General features: G+C 51.0%; 1 long non-coding RNA gene across 2 annotated transcripts in view; it reads left to right on the top strand.

The window, feature by feature from the left end:
• The first annotated feature begins 309 nt into the window (after positions 1-309).
• LOC138414577 (uncharacterized) overlaps positions 310-19,081 on the top strand; it is a 69,273-nt gene continuing 50,501 nt past the window's right edge. The window contains exons 1-2 of one of the 2 annotated variants that reach the window (XR_011246898.1): positions 310-702; positions 4,408-6,065. This is a non-coding gene — a long non-coding RNA (uncharacterized lncRNA). Of the gene's footprint in view, positions 703-4,407; positions 6,066-19,081 lie in introns of those variants that run through there. The other variant, XR_011246899.1, reaches the window with a different exon arrangement.

Genomic DNA, 19,081 nt, shown 5'->3' with positions numbered 1-19,081 from the left:
CAGCAAAAATTTGCACTGGTGCCCGGGAGAAGCCACACAGAGTTCTCTATTGCTTCCAGGTGAACTCTGACCTGGGAAGCAGTCTGTCTGTTTTCTGTGCGCTGTTTCTGTCCAGCCACAAGCTTGTTTTGTTGGCTCATAAAATATCAACCGCTGGTGGAGAGTGGGAGGTGTGCATGAGAAAGCTTACCATGGTTACTGCTTTCTCAACTTGCACAGAGATGGGGGACAGTTGTTCATAACAAGTACAAACGTTCTGTGACTTTCTCTGCCCCTCTGTTTATGTGTGTGTTTATCAAGAGACTGATCAGAGAGACAGAGAGGAAGAGACGGAGGGAGAGGGAGAGACAGAGAGGAAAGCCAGGGCCAGAGCCACAGGACAGGCTGTAAGCTCGGCTTCGCCTCTGCTGTAACCCCTCTGCGGTGAGGCAGGGCCGGGTTGCAGTGCAGGTTCAGGGTTAAAGGTAACAGCCTCGGTCAACAGAGAGGCTGACCTTTTGCGAGAATCTAGAAGAGATGCTCTGATTGGGCCAGCCTGGGCAGCCACCCCTTTCTCACCCTGTGACCAGGGGCTGAGGTCACCATGCCCAGAATGGGCCCCAGGCTTTCACGGCTTTGCAGAGGGACCCAAGGACATGTCCTGCGTTTCCGGACCCACCCTATTCAAGGACCTACCACATGAACTCAGGAGGTGATGCGAAGGTTAGATGTATGTCAGACCCCCAGCTTGCTACAGAAACAAAGCAGCAAGCGCTTGCTTCTTTTCCTGAACCTTAATCCTGGTTCCTGAGAGCTCAGGGTGGGTTGTCCTTTCTGCTCACTCTTGGTGCTGCTGACGCACAGGTGCCAGGCATGGGGTAAACCGTCGCTGGTGTTTCTAAGAATTAGGAGAAACCATTTCCTGAAAGGAAGCAGTTAGCTGTCATGCCTATCTTTCAGCTTTCACTTTATTGCACAAGAGACTCAGCCCTGATAATACTCCAGGTCTCCATAGAGCTCGATCTCCTAGTTTGTGTCATGAATCCTCACGAGAATCCTTCAGAAGGACGGGCGTTATTATCCTCATTCTGCAAACGTGTTTGTTGGAGGTCAGGGAGGTGAAATAGCTTGCTTAAGGTGACTTTGAAATGAAGGAGGAGATGGCAACCCACTCCCGTGTTCTTGCCTGAGAAATCCCATGGGTAGGGCAGCCTGGCGGGCTGCAGTCCACGGAGTCACAGAAGAGTCGGGTATGACTTAGCGACTGAACAACAAGGGGATTTGACTCAAGTCGTCCAGTTCTCCAATTGCTGGTTTAACTTCATCTTCATTGGACAAAGCGTAGTCCTTCTTAGAGCCTCATGCTCTGGTTCCACTGCTAAGTCGTGTCTGACTCTCTGTGACCCCATGGGCTGCAGCACACCAGGCTTCCCTGTCCTTCCCTATCTCCTGGAGCTTGCTCAAACCCATGTCCACCGAGTCAGTGGTGCCATCCAGCCATCTCATCCTCTGTGTCCCCTTCTCCTCCTGCCCTCAATCTTTCCCAGCATCAGGGTCTTTTCCAATGAGTCAACTCTTCATATCAGGTGGCCAAAGTTTTGGAGTCTCAGCTTCAGCGTCAGTCCTTCCAGTGAATATTCAGAGTTGATTTCCCTTAGGGTTAAGTCTCGTACGCTCATAAATAGCTGAAGTTATTTCTTTCATTAGAGTTGGGTGTTTGATCAGGGCTGGGAAAGTTTTGCTTATTCCATGGTGACCGTCAGGCCCAGGCTGGGCATGGCCTCCAGACACAGTGGAACTCTAATATCACTGAATGAATAGTTATAGGGCAGTTTAACTATTTTTATCCTGAGTCCTGTGTAGAACATGCATAGAGTATTTTTTGAAATGGGCCAGTTTAAAATAGAGGACTTAAAAATCTTCCTACCCTTTGACCAAGAATTCTACCTTTGGACGTTTCTAATTTTTTAAAATTATTTTTTCATTTTAATTTTTTATACAATTTCTAAAGATTATACTTCATTTAGTTATTTCACAGTATTGATCATATCCCCCGTGTTGAACAGTAAAGCCTTGAGCCCGTCTTGTACCGATTGCTTGTACCCTCCCCATCCCTACATTGCCCCTCCTCCAATCCACTGGGAACTACTAGTTTGCTCTCCATATTTGTGAGTCTGCTTCTTTTTAGTCATATTTGCTTGTTTGTTGTGTTTACTATCTTCCACATTTAGGTGATATCGTACAGCACTCGTCTCTCTCTGCCTGACTCGTCTCACTCAGCATAATGCCTTCTAAGTCTATCCATGTTGCTGCAGATGGAAATAAAATTGTTCTTTTTTATAGCTGAGTAGTATTCTATTCAGAGAAGGCAATGGCACCCCACTCCAGTGTTCTTGCCTGGAGAATCCCAGGGACAGGGGAGCCTGGTGGGCTGTAGTCCATGGAGTCACACAGAGTCGGACACGACTGAGCGACTCAGCAGCAGCAGCATTCTATTGCCTGTGTGTGTGTGTGCAAGTGTGTACGCTAAGTCACTTCAGTTGTGTCTGACTCTTTGTGACCCTGTGGACTATATAGCCCGCCAGGCTCCTCTGTCCATGGGATTCTCCAGGCAAGAATACCAGAGTGGGTTTCCATGCCCACCTCCATGGGATCTTCCCAACCCAGGGCACCTGAACCCTCGTCTCTTAGGTCTCTTGCATGGGCAGACAGGTTCTCTACCGCTAGTGCCTCCTGGGAAGCCCGTGGTATACCATATCTTCTTTATTTGTTCATCTGTTGATGGACACTTAAGTTGCTTCTGTATCTTGGCAACAGGCTACTGCACATTTTTTTTTTTAATGAACTTTTCTTGGTAGTACTGATATTTTCGGAGGATAGACTCTTAGAAATGGAATTTCTGATTCCGGAGATGTGGGCATTAATGAGTTAATATTTATGGGGTTACAGTCATATCAAGAGTGTGTGGCAGGGTCTTTGATCTTGCCTTCTTGCTAGCAGGGGATATTATCAATATGAAAATGCCTGCTGTGACCATTTTTGTCCTTCTAGAGTTTGGACGGAGTTTAGCGCATTTGCGTGTGTGCTCGTGGTTGGGGTTCCTTTGCTGCCGCCGCGTCTCGCCCTTCACCTGCTCTCACTGTCTGCTAGTTTCCTGCGCCATGTTCGCCCATCTCTTGTCAATTTGTAATAAACACGGCATTCTGGATAGCACCTCTTTCTCTTTGCTGGAGACTTTTCTTCTCAGGCTGTTATCGGTTTGCTGGGTTCTGACTGTGTTGGCATCTTTGACTCTGGGCTGCCCTCCACGGGTGGTGTCCCACACTGGGGTCTGACTGCTGCCGTCTCTGACTCTGGGACGCCCTCCGTGTGCGGGTGTCCCATGCTGCTGCTGTCTAGTCAGTCGGAGTCTCTCATTTTGACCTTCTCAGTTTTATGTCCTCATTGTGAAGTCTTCCTTATCCTTAAAGCTACAAAAATATTTTGTCCATTTTTTCTAATTCTTCTGTAGCTTGTGGTTTGTCTCTGATTGTTTAATCCAGCTGGGATTCATTTTTGTATACGTGGGAGAGATCTCACTCCTTTCACAAAATGGAAAATCTCTACACAACTGTTAAATGCCCGCCTTTCCCCCTCACTTTGACAATGCTACATCCTACTTTATATGCCCACACATTCACGCTTTTGTTTCTGGGCTGACACTAATTAATTTACATGTATGTGTGTGTTCAGTCGTGTCTCTTTTCGAACCCATGGACTGTAGCCCGCCAGACTCCTCGGCCCATGGGATTCTCCAGGCAAGAACCGGAGTGGGCTGCATTTCCTGCTCCCGGGGACCTTCCCGGCCCGGGGACTGAGCCCCCGTCTCCTGCATGCATCTCTTGCCTTGGTAGGTGGGTTCTTTACCACCGAGCTGCCGGGGAAGCCCTAATTCTTTTAATACATAACTGTCACCAAATCAACATTGCTAATGAAGATGTGGGGGTTCTCTGATATAAAATCAAGCTCTTTTTGCGAGAAACAGCCCCGTCCAATTCTGCTCAATCTTTCACCACTTGCACCCTCAGCATTTATGGCTGGCTTCCTTTCTCCCGCTGGCCTGTTACTCTGTGTTCTTCCCGTAACGTTTCACCGTGTGAATAGACTTGATTTCCCCAATAAATGGTGGCAAGTCTGGTAGCTTTTTTTTTGTTTTTTGGCGTGACTACACAGCACGTGAGATCTTAGTTCCCCACCAGGGATGGAACCTGAGTCCCCTGCACTGGTAGCTCAAAGTCTTTACCACTAGACCACTTGGGAACTCCTGGTAGCTTTTTCTCTTGCATATTCCCCAATACTGTGTGGTTTTCTATGGAGCTCTGCATTTAGCCACTTTCAGCAGACTTTGCCTCTGGATTATTCTTTTGACCTTGTCTTATTTGCTTCCAGGACAAACCACAATACCCTGGACTCTAAGGAGTGAGGAGGAGTCAGATTATCAGAATTGCATTCCGGTTCCTAGTTCTACCCCTACACTTGGCTGGTTTGCGGTTTTGCCCTAAAATCTGCACCTTTGAAAAGCTAGGGCTTTGCCGTTCCTGGGCTTCCTTGGTGGCTCAGCTGGTAGAGAATCCCCCTGCAGTGCAGGAGACCCCGGTTCGATTCCTGGGTTGGGAAGATCTGCTGGAGAAGGGATAGGCTACCCACTCCAGTGCTCTGGCCTGGAGAAGTAGTCCGTGGGGTCGCAAAGAGTCAGACACAACTGAGTGAGCCTCATGTCCACGTTCACTTTGCTCTTCCTGCTGGCTAATCTCTCATTTGTAAATAAAACAACTGGGCAACCAGACCTGTGAGAAGAAAACATCTGTGGCAGCGAATGATCCTCCAGGACCGCTTTACCTGGTTTCCCAACAAGAGATGGTACAGATACACTTCTGAGTCTTGTTATTCCAAAGGCCATGCTGACGTTCACTTCAGTGGAACAAGCTGGGGTGCCTTCCTAACAAGATTAAACAGCAAAGCCACAGAAGAAAGAAAGGAAAATCCAAAGCGCTAGATTGTAAGTGTCTCTGTGGAGTGTCTTGCATCCTTTCGGGATAAGGGGATTGCTCGTTACACGCCCACACGCCTCTCCCTTCTGAGGATGTCTTTGAAGATGATTCTGACGCTAGCCTCAGTCAGTCGCTTGGAAGCTGACCCCGGGTGAACCACTGCTGCTTTTTTCCACCGCCTCTTCTGGAAATCATTAAGACGTAGATGACAGAGACCAAAATTTGAGAAAGTGCCAGGAGTTTGTTTATTCTGATCTGGTTCCTTAGAGATGCGAATGCATGAATTATGAACATGATGGATGGAATCATAATGTTTCAACCTGCCAGCCCTACATCAAGGCCTGCTTGAGTCTTACTAAAAAAAGACAAATAAGTGCTCATGTTTGTCAACAGAAGAGACTTCTTAGAACTTTTACTTCAGACAACTCAAAGCCAGACTCAACCAACTGGTTCCTTTATAAAGGAATCCATTTCTTAATGCCAGTGTATATGCAAAAAAGCACCCTCGTCTTGATGGCTCAGCTTAAAAAATCTGCCTGCCATGCAGGAGATACAGGAGAGAAGGGTTTGACCCCTGGGGTCAGGAAGATCCCGAGGAGCAGGAGATGGCAAACCCACTCCAGTATTCTTGCCTGGAAAAATCCCATGGGCAGAGAAGCCTGGTGGGCTACAGTCCATGGGGTCGCAAAGAATTGGGAACGGCTGAGCAGCTAAATAATGACAACAACAAAGTGCTTTGAAGACACCCTTATCTTCCAAGAACAGGCTAGGAAAGTCTTGCAAGGCTGCCGCCCGTCCGCTCAGAGTGAGCAATCTCGTGTTCAGCCTCTGCCACCGGAACATTTCCAGAGGCCTGAGTCCAGCGGGGAGAGCTGAATCCTGCTTCTAGAGTTGTGTCTGTCCTGACCAAACCTTTCTAATAAATGAACTGTTCATCACGCGCAACAGACATGGAGCTGGGGCTTTATTTGTGTCTACAGAACTGAATGCATGAACTATTTTGTGTCTGCTTGCCAAGAGATGTTTGTTGAATAAATGTCCACGTGATGGGAAGAATTCGGTCTGAGGTTCTTTTTCCTTACACCCCGACAGGGAGCTTACGAGAGAGTAGCTAGACCTTCCCCACCCTCAGCTTCTTCAGCAGCTGTTGTGGTCTCCCTAAACAACTTCCGAGTCGTGCATGAGCCCTAGACCAGTTCACAGCATAAGTAGATTCAGAAATAACAGGCCAATTCATGCATCCATTTATGAACTGAAAAATTAGACAGTGCATGTGGGCTAAGTTGCTCAGTGGTGTCTGACTCTCTGGGACACTATGGGCTGCAGCCTGCCAGGCTCCTCTGTCTATGGACAATGGACAAGCACACAATTGGGAGTTGTTTCTCTAAAGGGAAACTTCTTTTATTTTTTATTTCTTTATTTTTTAAACTTTTTATTTTATATTGGATTCTAGCCGACTGGGCTTCCCTGGTGGCTCAGAAGGTAAAGAATCTGCCTGCAATGCAGGAGACCCAGGTTCAACCCCGGGGGCGGGAAGATCCCCTGGAGAAGGAAATGACAGCACAGTCCAGTGTTCTTGCCTGGAGAGTCCCGTGCACAGAGGCTAGAGTCCACGCAGTTGCAAAGAGTCAGACAGGACTGAGCCCGATGAACGCTTTCACTGTCACGTAGCCGACTGACAATGTGGTGATGGTTTCAGGTGCAGAGCAGAGCTACTCAGACCTACCATACACGGATCCATTCTCCACCAAACTCCCCTCCCACCCAGGCTGCCACATAACACTGAGCAGAGTTAAGGGACGCTTCTTTAAGCCCCGGGAACTCTGTAGCAGGAGGTGGAGGAGGAGGAAATCAAAGTCTTGCCAATGGCCGCATTGAAAGCCACGAGGCCCAGGGCCCGGACGCCCGCTCTGGGGGATGAAGTCCAGTGCCGATGAGGAGCAGACTCTGGGTAGGAAAAACACGGCCTATGGCAATTATCTTTGCCCATAAAGATTCGTGACTTATTTCCTCCTCTTAAATCAAGACCAGACCAGACCCACATGCCAGTGAGTCCACAGGAGCAGAGACCTGGCAATTAGTAGGACGGCGGGAGTGAGGACAGGCCCATCCAGCCCGGGGACCGCCGTTGAGGTCTCCGCTCGGCTTTGCCCGTGACCTGTTGTCCCTCATTTCCTTTGGTCTGAGATTTGAGGTCAGCAGGCAGGGGAGTGATAAGCGAGCAGAAAACCACTCACGAGAGATTTTGTTTTGGGTGAACATCGTCCTGAATAAACAAACCTCCACTGTGAAGACGTGGCGTTTGCAGCTTCAGTGGAGACAGGGAGACACAAAGAGAGACTGGCCAGAGGGAAGGGCGGAGGTGATGTGATTTTGACAAACTGCAAAGGACGGCTGGCAGACTTTCCTGAAGGCCCTGGCTGTTCACTTTCCAGATGCTAAATTCTCCGTTTTAAGCAGACGCTCAGAGAAGTCACACCTGAGAGTGGGTCGCGGTTGGAGGGGGCTGGACTAGAAGGCCGGCGGATTGCCAGGATGCCAGGGTTGGCTCCTGGATGGAGATGCGTGTGACCAGGTCCCTTGGTGTGCGCTTCTAGGGGCTCACCTGTGAAGGAGGTGGGGACGTGGGGCGGGAATGAGAGGGCTGAGCTTTGATGCCGCTGCGAGTCCAGTGAGCTCCCACCTGACACTGGTCGGAGTGGCCGTCATTCAAAAGTCCAGAAAGAGCAAACGCTGGGCAGGGCGTCGAGAAAGGGAGTCCTTCTGCGCTGCTGGGGGGAACGGGCATTGGTGTAGTGACTATGGGGAGCAGCATGGCAGGTCCTTAGAAAACTAGAGCGAGAGTTGCCGCAGGACCCAGCAGTCTCGCTCCTCAGCAGGCACCTGGGGAAACCTATCGTGTGAAAGGCACACGCGCCCCAGCGCTCACTGCAGCACTGGCTACAGTAGCCAAGACACGGCAGCAGCCTCAGCGGCCGTCAGCAGAGGAATGGAAAAAGGCGGCGTGGTCCATGCAGACACTGGAATGTTCCTCAGCCGTAAAGAGCATGGAATAATGCCACTTGCAGCAACAGAGACGGGCCTAGAGGTTGTCACGCTGAGTGAAGTCAGCGAGATAAAGACAAATATCATATGATACCACTTATGGGTGGAATCTAAAAAAATGATGCAAATGAACTCATTGATGAAACAGAAAAAGACTCACAGACATAGAGAACAAACTTACGGTTACCAACAGGGCAAGCGTGGGGAGGGCAAGGATGAAATTGGAGTCTGGGATTAGCTGGTGTACACTCTCAGTTCAGTTCAGTCGCTCAGTCGTGTCCGACTCTTTGTGACCCCATGAATCGCAGCACGCCAGCCTTCCCTGTCCATCACCAGCTCCCGGAGTTCACTCAGACTCACGTCCATCGAGTTGGTGATGCCATCCAGCCATCTCATCCTGGGTCGTCCCCTTCTCCTCCTGCCCCCAATCCCTCCCAGCATCAGAGTCTTTTCCAATGAGTCAGCTCTTCTCATGAGGTGGCCAAAGTACTGGAGTTTCAGCTTTAGCATCATTCGTTCCAAAGAAATCCCAGGGCTGATCTCCTTCAGAATGGACTGGTTGGATCTCCTTGCAGTCCAAGGGACTCTCAAGAGTCTTCTCCAACACCACAGTTCAAAAGCATCAATTCTTCGGCGCTCAGCCTTCTTCACAGTCCAACTCTCACATCCATACCTGACCACAGGAAAAACCCTAGCCTTGACTAGACGGACCTTAGTCGGCAAAGTAATGTCTCTGCTTTTGAATATGCTATCCAGGTTGGTCATAACTTTTCTTCCAAGGAGTAAGCGTCTTTTGATTTCATGGCTGCAGTCACCATCTGCAGTGATTTTGGAGCCCCCCAAAATAAAGTCTGACACTGTTTCCACTGTTTCCCCATCAACTTCCTATGAAGTGATGGGACCGGATGCCATGATCTTCGCTTTCTGAATGTTGAGCTTTAAGCCCACTTTTTCACTTCTATGTATAAAGTAGATGAACAGCGAGGACCCGCTGCACGGCACGGGGACCCTACTCAGGGGCCTACAGTAAGCCACAGTGCAAAAGAATACACATACATGCGTGTATGTGTGTATATGACTGAGTCCCTTTACTGGGCATCAGCTGCTAACACAGCAGAGTGAATCCACTCTACTCCAATACAATAAAAAGATTAAAAAAACAAAGCAACTTGGTCCTCAGCTAGACAAACTGATGGTCATATTTGTTCTCCTGTGAATATGAAGGAGGACGCGTCTCCAATTTGTCTATTCGTGTTCAACTATGATGCTATTCTTACGTGAAGACCAGACGGGCAGCTCCAAGCAGAAAGACACGTCAGTGCCCGGGCCGTGAGGAAAAGGGAGAGAACCAAGCTGAGTGCTCCTCAGGGGCAGGGGAAGTTCAGCGCCAGCAGGGACCGTGCCCGGCTCAGTCGGGACCGCTTCACGGCAGACGGCTCAAATTATATCTCTCGGACGAAGCTCCTCATTAAGGCCCTGCACCTCAGAGACGTTCTGGCCTCCCAAGGTGCGTCATTAAGGAAGCCAGCACGATGATAGTAATTTACATGGAGCTGAAAGAGCCCTCTAACTTAGAACAGGTATTCACAGTTCAGCTGTTCTCAAGAAGAGGCTCCCTGGGATAAAGAACCTTCCTGAAGGAATCGTGGGCAATCAATCATCTTTTGAAGGCAAACCTTATCCAGCCCGGCGAGTGAGAAGCAGGGAACGCGGCCAGTGGCTCTCAGGGCCGATCGCTTCCTTCCATATAATCTCATCACAGGATAATTTCCAGCAGCAACTTGTTCTGCCTTGGGACTCAGTTGTGTCCTGGATGGGGGTGTTTCATTAAATGCTACTTTGTCCCCAGAGCCACTGCCAGGAGCCCTCAGCATCCCTGGGAGGGCCGGCTGCTCAGTGACTCTCTTGAGGGATCAGGGCTGGGGGATGGAGACTTTCCCCGCGCTGTCTCAGCTGCGCTCCCCTGCTTCTCCTCACAGACACTACCCAGCAGGGAGACAGCTTCTTGGCAGAAGGAGAGGAGGCAAGTGTTACTCTCTTGCTGCCCTTTATGACGCCCAGCAGAGGAAATGCACCGCACAGGTGTGGGAGTTTGGCCGACTTGTAGCAAAAAATAAACGTGGTTTCCTGTTTGCTGCTTATTTTCATTCTTAAGTGGTGAGGAGCCGCTGGTACTTCCTGCCAGGACCAGTATTTTATGCAGGCAGAGTTGGTGTCATTTGGGACCAAAAAATGTCAATGGCTGCAACCTTCTGAAATCTCTCACCTCTCATTCATGAGTGTCATTCCTCAAAGTAACATTGAGGATTCGGGCCGAATCATTGTGTTACTTGGAGTGTTGAAAGTTTGGCACCTTGAAGCGTTATAATTTTCTCATGTATATGATCACCTTAAAGCAATTCTGGGTCCTGAGAATATCAGTGGTCCATCCATCTACCCATCCCTCCACCTACCCATCTATCCATCCACCCACCCATCCATCCATCCACCCACCCACCCACCCATCCACCCACCCACCCATCCATCCACCCACCCATCCACCCACCCATCCACCCACCCATCCACCCATCCACCCATCCACCCATCCACCCACCCACCCATCCACCCATCCACCCATCCATCCATCCACCCATCCACCCAACCATCCATCCACCCACCCATCCACCCACCCATCCATCCATCCACCCACCCATCCATCCATCCATCTATCCATCCACCCATCCATCCAACCACCCATCCATCCATCTACCCATCTACCCATCCATCCATCTATCTACCCAACCACCCATCCATACCCATCCATCCACCCATCCATCCACCCACCCACCCATCCATCCATCCATCCATCCAGCCATCCAGCCATCTACCCATCCACCCATCCACCCACCCACCCATCCACCCACCCATCCACCCACCCATCTATCCACCCATCCATCCATCCATCCATCCATGCACCCATCCACCCACCCACCCATCCATCTACCCACCCTTCCATCCATCCACCCACCCCTCTATGTGTTGAGATGTCAAGCAGTAGGCTTGTGTTGGTGCCCTGAGGAGGGAAGCCTGTCTGCAGACAGTTACTCCCATGACACAGAGCTCTGAAAAGACCCTTCCAAACACTGAAGTGGGTTCTGCACAGCTCTAGCTTTTCCCAAGTTTCCAACCAAAGCAAACAAACCAACCCAGAAAATCACCCTGGGAAACTCTCCCAAGATGGATTCCCTGGGCTTCTGAGGCCCTGTTTCCTCACCTTCGTCACTCCTGGAAGAAGGCTGCAGATTCCAGGATTGGAGCCCCGAGAACCAACTCGTGTGCTCCCTTTCTGGGCATTCCAGAAAAAAAAAGATTAGAAAAAAACCCCAATGACTACTGTGCACACAGCAGCCCGCAGCCGTGACTGCAGTCGCTCGATTACATGGTTATTCACGGAGTACAGATTACAGGCTTTCTTAGCCAACGGCTCCGTGACTCGACCAGATATAGCTAAACAAGAAAAAGACCCGACATGCAAACGCTGGATGTTTTCTCAGCATATGGCAGCGTTTAGTCCCAGTCAGCAAAATCTAGGAACAAAACAAAACTGTGAGCAAGTCTGGTTTTCGTTTCGTTGTTTTTTTTTTTCTGCTTTGTTTGGCTTCACAAGGATGTGCATAATGTGAGACCCAGGCCTGCTAATGAGGAGCAAGACTTGTTTGGAAATTCCTGATATAACAAAATCATTAAGAAATGGGACAGGCTATTTGCTGTTTTTGTTCTTCCGTTCACTTTTTAAATTGAAGTATAGTTAATTTGGGCTTCCCTGGTGACTCAGCTGGTAAAGAATCTGCCTGCAATGCAGGAGCCCTGGGTTCGATTCCTGGGTTGGGAAGCTCCTCTGGAGAAGGGAAAGGCTACCCAGCCCAGTATTCTGGCCTGGAGAATCCCCACGGACAGAGGAGCTTTGTGGGCTACCGTCCATGGGGTCCCAAAGAGTCAGACACGGCTGAGTAAGTGCAGCTCAGCACAGCATGGCTAATTTACTGTGCTGAGTTAGTTTCAGCTGTATAGCAAAACGATTCAGGTACAGACACATATATATATGTAGATATATATATTCTTATTTTATTTATATATATATTCTTATTATATCCATATATATTCTTTTTCAGATTCTTTTCCACTATAGGTTATTGAGTTTAGTTCCCTGTGTTATAGGTAGACTTTTGTCATTAGCTATTTTTGTAGGAAAAATAGAGCTTTGTGATAGCGGTTTGTTGCTAATCTGTGTCCTAGAACTTGGGGCTTAGTTTTGCAGAGACGGTGGTATGTGGTTCCCCAGGCCGGCGTTATCTGCCAGACGCCGGCTCCGCCCTTTGGGCAGGAGAATTTCTCCACTTTGGGGAGAAAAGTGAGCATCAGAGAGAAAGGTGGGTTCCTCTGGGGGGCTGGGAGGGAGTGTGTCGCAGACTGAGGGCTGCAGGCCCTCAGCTTTTCCCTGAATTCATGGTGCGTGCACACACTCACATACACGCACACACACGTGTGCACACACCCACACACTCACATACACGCGTGTGCACACATACACATACACTTGTGCACACACAACACACTCACATACACGTGCACACACCCACATACACTTGTGCACACAACACACTCACATACACGTGCACACACACACGTGTGCACACACCCGCACCCACATACTCACATACACGTGTGTGCACACATACACACACTTGTGCACACACAACACACTCACACACACGTGCACACACACGTGCACACACGTGCACACACGCACATACACATGTGCACAGAGGTCTGGCTGTGAGGCTTAGAATCAAGCCTTGGAAAAGGTGAGGGAAAAGGCATGGCAGCAACGGCCCTGCGCTGGGCGCCCTCCAGGCTCCCCGTCACCCCCGCCGCTGGAGAAGGGGCGCGGGCACGTCTGCCTGGAGCTCAGGGAGCTGGACACGGACGCCGAGCCGCTGCCGATCCGGGGCAGCAGCCGAGAATGAGGGAGTGAAGCCTTCAGACACGAATGCGACGGGCCCAGAAACAGAAACGGAAGGAGAGGCTGAGCCCCGTCCCATCTTCCTCCCTGCGGCAGTGCCCAGAGCGGGCCTGTGCCCCTGCGAGGGGAGCCTGAGGCTGGCTCTGCGGCGGCCAGGGGAGGGGAAGGCGGGGAGTGGGCGGGGTCCTGGGTCAGGGCGGGGCGGGCGCTCAAGGTCCTCCCCGCTTCTGCCCGGGAGGAAGCCTAGCTCCTGAGGAAGCCCTCGACCGCACGAAGGCTGCGGAGAGAGACACCAGGAAAGGAAGTGCCAGGGCTGGGGCTGCCAGCACCGTGGGCCCTCCGTGTCTACGCATCCCTCATCTTTGCATTCAACTCTCTGTAGGGAAAGGCTCCAGAAAATTCCACAAAGCGAAACTTGAATTTGCAACCTCCCTCCCCACTGGCAACCGTCCCCATGGTGCCAACAGCATATTAGGGGCTGTAATTAACCTGGAGACGATTGAAGTGTGCAGGAGGGTGTGTGCAGGTCACAAGCAGAGAGTTTTGAGTAAAGGGCTTGAGCATCCTGTAATTTTAGCATCCGCAGAGGGTCCTGGGGCCGGTCCTTCCCCCAGACACTGAGAGACGAGGGTGTGAAAAGCCAGCAGGCCAGGGGGACCCTTCAGAGTCTGTGGTGCGTGACTGCCAGCAGGCCTGGCCTGGGACCTGCCAGGAAAAGCCTTGCAACTGCGGACGGCCAGGCCTAAATAATCAGACCGAGGTTGTTCACCAGGAGCTGGACTCCTCGCACAGGCATCACGCCCAAGGCTGTCCTGTCCTGAGTGGCAAAGCTCTCCCTGAACCAGCTCGAAGCTGCTGGCAGTACCCAGAGCTCCCCTCCTCTCCCCCCGTCCACCCCGGGCCCTGTCCCTGGGGACCCTGCACATTAAGGGCCCAGCGTCTCCCTTCCGGGTCCTCGCCCCCTCCGAGGCCAGGAGGGGGGGCGCTCACGTTGAGGCCTCAGGTCTAGGTGGCAACAGCGAAAACTGAAAGACATTATCTCCCAGCAGCGACAGGTGACTCCGTTAACATCTGTCGCGTACGCGTGGCTTATTTTATCAAGAGAGTGCAGGAAAGAGCAGAGGACAAATACACCACAGGGCAGGAGCGGGTGAGGATGTGTGCGGCGGTTTCTAAACAAGTGTGTGAGCTAAGCGATGCTGGTGGGGCTGCTGTGCTGGGGCAGGCCTGGGGGCGCGTGTCTGGGCTGTCGAGGCTGCCTGCCCAGTGCCTGCCTGATGCCACTATAATCTCTTTAAAGGTCCATTTGCTCATCCTTAATGGTGGTGGATTACTTTAGGGGAATAGTAGTGTGGACTAAACGATATGTCGTTTTATTTATTCCGGCTGTGCCGGGTCCTCATTGCTGGGCGGGTTTTCCTTTAGCTGCAGCGAGCGGGAGCTCCTCTCCAGCTGCGGTGCTCGGGTTCCTCGCTGCTTCCCCTGTCGCAGAGCACACACTCCAGCGTGCAGGCTCCAGGAGCTGCAGTTCCGAGCTCCAGACCACAGGCTCAATAGTTGTGGCGCGTGGGCTTAGTTGCCTCGCTGCATGTGGGGTCTACGCGGATCAGGGGTCAAACCCCGTGTCTTCTGCGTCGGCAGGCAGATTCTTTGCCCCTGAGCCTCCGGGAGATGCTGCGCACCGTGCTTAGTCGCTCAGTCGTGTCTGACTCTTGCGACCCCGTGGACTGCAGCCCGCCAGGCTCCTCTGTCCATGGGATTCTCCAGACAAGAGTACTGGGGTGGGTTGCCGTGCCCTCCTCCAGGGGATCTTCCCGACCCAGGGATCTAACCCAGGTCTCCCACATTGCAGGCAGATTCTGAGTCACCAGGGAAGCTCAACTCATCAGGAGATAAATAATGCTAATTTTTTTTAGGGTGGCCCCACAAAATCTTTGAATACAATATGCAAAACAGAGTAATTACTCAGGATACACTGGTGGTGTGGCTTTTATTCATCTGAGTCCTGTCTTGCTCAAGTCCTAGAGCAAAGCTTTGTCTGTGTAGATTCGCTCGGTGCATTACTGGGTTTTTGCAAAGATGGATGTAAAGCAGATTCATTGTCAGCTGTGAGTTTCCCTGGTAGTTCTCCCTCCTCATGCCTGGCACGTGGTCTGAGTGTGGGCGTCTCCTCCTTGGGTCTCACGCTCTCCCTGCATTCCATGGTGACTGTCTGGAGCTATCTCTGCTCGAGTCTGGGAGGAAGTTTGCACCTTGCGTAAAAGAAACCAGGTGGGGTAGCTGAGGTTAAGCCCTCCTCGGCATCCATGCAGAGCCAGCCCTTCTGTGTGGAATTCTCCACCTGGAACTGGAAGCTGGTGTGAACTGGTGGCTCACTGTCAGAATAAAAAGAGAGAAAGACAGAAGCTTCTCCGCACACTGCCAGGTCACGCATGATACACGCAGGATGGTTTCCTCGCCAGAAGGCACGCTAGCCTGTGTGCAGCAGGGATGTGCTGGGGCAGCATCAGATATCTGTCGACCCCACATTCTCCTAGAAAGAGACCTGGATACCTTCCTGATTTCCTCTGCTGGTCGATGGACGTAGTCATGGACTCCAGATTTCAAGGATATTTTTACGAAGTGGAGATAAGTGACGTAGAATCCCTTAGTTGGAAATCATGAAGGGGAATTTGGCTTAAGAAAGGACAGACAGCTTTATCCAGAAGGGGCCAGAGAGTGACTATTTTCGGCTTTCTGAGCTGTAGAGTCGCAGTTGTAACTGGTCAACTCTGCTGCTATGGCCCCAAAGTAAAAGACGTGCTAACAAATGCCTTTCCCGTAAAACTTTATATAAAAAACCAGGAAGCTCAGGTTTGACCTGAGAGCCATAGTGTGTGAATTCCTGGCTTAAGAGAGATGGAAAAGGCTAAAATATAAAATTCTGCCTATGTCATCATGAATCACAGCAGTCAGAGGAAAAACAAGTAGACAATTGAATTAACCAGCATAGCTGCAAGGGGAGCTGTCTGCCGGGGATGGAAGGAGGCGTGTGCAGAGAGGAGGGGACCCTTCTGGGTGTGCATGTCCTGTGGCTCAGAAATAAGCTTGCTGATGTGAAAAAATTAAGCTCTGGGAGTCAGCATAAAAGGCCAAAGATTACAGATAAAGAAGGAATAGCTTTTGTTTTTAGTTTTTGGGGAAGTTGTTTAGTATAGTCAAAAGTTCAAAGGAAAGGGTAGACCCCCTGTCTGGGGACAAAGCTGTAATGCAAACAGGGGCCGTGACTTTGCTAACCAGTCACCTGGAAGGGGACCTGGAGGGGGGCCGTGACTCTCTGAGAGGTGCTGGGCCGTGGTGGCAAAAAACCACCCAGTCAAACCTGCAGAAAAGGCAGGACCTGCCTGGCTGTCCAGTGGTTGAGACTCTGGGCTTCCAGTGCAGGGGCTTGGGTCGGAGCCCTGGTTGGGGAACTAACATCTCACATGCCTTGTGGCGCAACCAGAAAATAAGTCTGGAAAACGGATCCAGGCCCAGAGAACAATAAAAGCTTCCAGATGTGAACGCTGGTTGTTGCTCAGCGTTGTGATTTGGGCAGTTGTTTTCTCTTTTATTGTTGCCATTCGGTCGCTGAGTCATCTCCGACTCTCTGTGACCCCGTGGACTGTAGCCTGCCAGGCTCCTCTGTCCGTGGGATTCTCCAGGCAAGAACACTGGCGTGGGTTGCCATGCCCTCCTCCAGGGGATCTTCCTGACCCAGGGATTGAGCTTGAGTCTCCCGCATTGTGGGAGGATTCTTTACCACTGACCCACCAGGGAGGCCCTTTCTTATTTATATTTTTGAGTGACTTTTATTATAAACATACGTTTCTTTTAAAATGAAAAATGAAAGCTATTTAACATGGAGGAGCAACCTTAGGATGTATGCTTAGAAACTGTAAGAAGCCAGGTCTTCACTCAGCCTAAGTAGGAATTTCCCACTCTAAGGGTCTGAGCCGCAAACTAGAGAGTGTCCCAGGGTAGCAGACACTCATTGCTTATCAGCAGTTTTCCTAATGGTAGAACTTGCCCCCAGCAAATATCCAAGACTTGTCTTCCCAGCTTCCCTTGTGGTCACAGCATGGGCAAGCCACATCCTTGCCAAGGAGAGCTGCTGGGAAATCTGCTCAGCAGTGGCTGGGGGAGGTTCTCTTTCTGGCTGTGTGTATGTGTGTGTGTGTGTGTGTGTGTGTGTGTGTGATGTGGGCAGAAACTTCAGCCTTTCAGGGTTAGACGTGCTCCTGTGAGGATGTGGTGTCGCTGCAGTGCCAACTGTTTGGTGACCACGAGGAGCTAACCCCAAGGTCACCATACAACACGCTGGTGCTGGTAGACCAGAAGGATGGAAAGAGTGGGGTCCTTGACTCATTGACCTGTACCCACCTCCTCCCATGTATCTTCAGAGATCTGAGACAAGTGGACTCGGGCAGGATTCGGTTCTCAGTGGGCACTGCAGCTTCTAAGTGGCTCATCCTTCCCAGACTGTCCGCAGAGGCATGCTGATGGAATGCCTTAAGCTGGGTTAGAGAGTGAGCACCTCTCAAGTCCTGGGGAGCTGTTTCAGTCCCTGCAGCGAGAGGCCACAATGCAGTTTTGCAATGTTTATTTTTTCCTATCGTTAGATTTTGTTGCCTTAACTATTGGGGGGAATAGAGGTGTTTTCACGTGGCTCGAAGGTTTCTCCTTTTCATGGTTGTTGGCGTCCTTCCCCAAGCCCAGTTCTGCGGAAGACAAGGGTAAGTCCTGAAGACTCCCTTCGGTGGGGCAAGAGATGCCCAGTCTCTGCATGTGTGGGCTCAGGGGCAGGTCTTGGGGGAAAACCAGTCTTCGCATCTCCTGTCGGGCAGAGAATAATGGCTAAACTGGAGCTCGCTGCTCATGGCTGGAGGGGAGGGATAGTTAGGAAGTTTGGAATGGTCAGCTTTGCCCGGCTCTATTTAAAGTGGGTAACCAACAAGGACCTGCTGTGCAACACAGGGGACACTGCTCAGTGTTATTTTGCGGCAGCCTGGACGGGAGCGGAGTTTGGGGGGGCACGGGTACATGCATGTGTATGGCTGAGTCCCTTTGCTGTCCACCAGAGACTATCACAACAGTGTTGATCGGTCATGTCAAATGAAATACCAAATACCGATACCAAATGAGAAGTTTAAACTGAGAAAATGGAAAAGCAGCAGCTTCCCGTGCTCCACAGTAGGACCTTGCCTTTTCCACCCCTGTGGACTAGTCTGCACCCGCTGACCCGACTCCCAGTCCACCCGCCCCAGCTCCCCCCCCACTGGCAGCCGCAAGTCTGGGCTCTGTGTCTGTGAGTCTGTTTCTGCTTTGCAGACGAGTTTATTTGCAGCAGATTTTAGATTCCACATATAAATGGTATCATATGGTATTTGTCTCTGCCTGACTTCGTACGATAATCTCTAGGTCCATCCATACTGCTTCAGATGACATTATTTGGTTCTTTTTATGGTTCAGTAATATTCCACTGTATATATGTAGGTTAATTAAAAAACGTAGACTAGAGCATGGGGGCTGGGGGGTGCCTGCTCTGCACAGCAGGCTCACGTCCCGGCTCCAGCTCTGACTGGCTGCCGTCTTGGGCCAATCCCTTAACGTCTAGCCCTTTGTTTCCTCGTGGATAAAGCGAGGATGATGCTCACATGATGAGGTCATGGAGCCCAAGGCCTTGTGAGGGCTCCGGCACCACACCTGCCCCACACTAAGGAGTCCACACAAGGACCCTGTGGTCTTCAGTTCACGGGGGTCCGCTCTCCCAGGCGCCCTGTGCGTTGAGAGGCTGTCCCTACCTGGGGACATCGTCCCTACCTGGGGACATCGTCCTTCAGCAAGGCCTCAGGGCTGTGGTAGGCGGGGGGTACTGGGTTTAGCAGAAAGCATCTCCAGTTTGGACGGCCCTCGTCTCCTGGGCCTATCAGTTTACAGCGCTGCTGCTATTACTGCTCCATTTTGCTGGTGTTTGCAGCGCGTGGCTCAGTTTGCTCGCCCTCCC

Source organism: Ovis canadensis, chromosome 11 (genome assembly GCF_042477335.2).
Source record: "Ovis canadensis isolate MfBH-ARS-UI-01 breed Bighorn chromosome 11, ARS-UI_OviCan_v2, whole genome shotgun sequence".
NCBI lineage: Eukaryota > Metazoa > Chordata > Mammalia > Artiodactyla > Bovidae > Ovis > Ovis canadensis.
This window is presented reverse-complemented; position numbering and strand designations above follow the sequence as displayed.